Source organism: Microtus ochrogaster, chromosome 2 (genome assembly GCF_000317375.1).
Source record: "Microtus ochrogaster isolate Prairie Vole_2 chromosome 2, MicOch1.0, whole genome shotgun sequence".
NCBI lineage: Eukaryota > Metazoa > Chordata > Mammalia > Rodentia > Cricetidae > Microtus > Microtus ochrogaster.
This window is the reverse complement of record NC_022010.1, coordinates 59,350,395-59,352,091: the sequence shown is the minus strand read 5'-3', so window position 1 is coordinate 59,352,091 and position 1,697 is coordinate 59,350,395. Positions and strand designations below refer to the sequence as shown.

Sequence of the window (1,697 nt, the reverse complement as noted above, 5' to 3'; positions counted from 1 at the left end):
AGAGGGTCCCCACAGTGCTGACTGACTCACCAGAAGCTCAGGAGTGGTTCCAGGGCTTGAGCAGCTGAGATGCTTTAGTACACTGGGATTGTTGACCTGGATACACAAATATATACAAGGACACCCCAATGAGGTAAACACTTTCAGTATGTTTTGACAGCCCGGATATCTTGTACAGCAATTTCCTGTGAGTTAAGACACTTGGTTAAAGTACAAACAGTGAGTTTCTTGAGATTGAGGAAGTAAAGCCTCTTCACTTATGTGGTGAAGCTGAAATAAGATTTTCCTCCACGAAGTTATGGGAAAAGCAATCAGCTATTGACTCTGTTTAGCTGAACAGCCAAGTCATGATTCTTGGCCCATGGAGGTTCCTGGAAAACCTTGCAGAGGGCTCTATAGATGCAGCATTAGGGACTCACAACACATTCTGGTGTGAGCTTTTCAGTGATAGAGCTGCACTCAAGTTGTCTAGCTCCCAAAATTAATTCATACACATGTGTGCATGCATGCACTTAGAGCAACAGACACAGAGAATGTGTTCTGTATCCTAAAAACAAGTCATACACAACACACTTGGCACCCAAATTCAAACAGGAGAACCAGAGTTGTTAGGGAAGAGAGGCTGCATGTCTCTCCAATGGGTTCTAAGTCCTTTTCCCAAATGGGGTAAGCATACCAGTTGCTACATCAGCAGTAGTAAGGGGCTTTGTGTTGGGTGATAGAACATGTAATCAGGGCTGAGCTATCTACCCAGTGGGAAAGTCTGGGAAGGAGAGATTTAAGTGGATCTGTCTTCCTTTAAGTATTAAAGAGTAACATGCCTGTTCAATAAATGGGATCTGCTGTGTGAATTCAAAATGCTATGAAATAGGCTAAAGATTTAGAGAAAATTCTATGGTCCTTGAGAGCAATGAGTAAGAGAGTATATACTGTAGTGAGGTTGACAAGCTACTGCTAAGTGTAATAAAAAGTGCATCTACTGTTAAGATGGCAAGTCAGTAGAAATTTGCTTGTGGAAGGGAGAAATTACAAAGTAAAAGGAATATATACCTGTTACGTTCTGCATGAGCCCCTGGTTTGGTGTAAAAATGGTCTTACCCACTTCTTGGAGCTGGCAGGATGGAAGAAAAAGAGAGTTGAAGTTAGATTTGTACTAGAGATTCCTTTGAGGATACCAGAAAATGGAAGGTTCTCCCTTGCTCGTGGATTGGGAGGATCAACATAGTAAAAATGGCAATTCTATCAAGGGCAATTTATAGGTGCAATGCAATCCCCATTAAAATCCCATCGAAATTCTTCACAGATCTTGAGAGGACATTAATCAACTTCATATGGAAAAACAAAAAACCAAGGATAGCCAAAACAATCTTATACAATAAAGGAACTTCTGGAGGCATGACCATGCCTGACTTCAAACTCTATTACAGAGCTTCAGTATTGAAACAGCTTGGTACTGGCATAAAAACAGAGAAGTCGATCAATGGAATAGAGTAAAAGACCGAGATTTTATCCCACAAACCTATGAACACCTGATTTTTGATAAAGGAGCTAAAATTATTCAATGGAAGAAAGAAAGCATTTTCAACAAATGGTGCTGGCAAAACTGGTTGTCAACCTGTAGAAGAATGAAAATAGATCCGTATCTATCGCCATGCACAAAAATCAAGTCCAAATGGATTAAAGACCTGAATATTAAT

The 1,697-nt window shown here is 40.3% G+C and overlaps 1 protein-coding gene across 1 annotated transcript in view; it reads right to left on the bottom strand.

The window, feature by feature from the left end:
* Positions 1-1,697, bottom strand: part of Retnlb (resistin like beta) — a 73,498-nt gene that overhangs the window by 1,984 nt on the left and 69,817 nt on the right. The window lies entirely within an intron of this gene.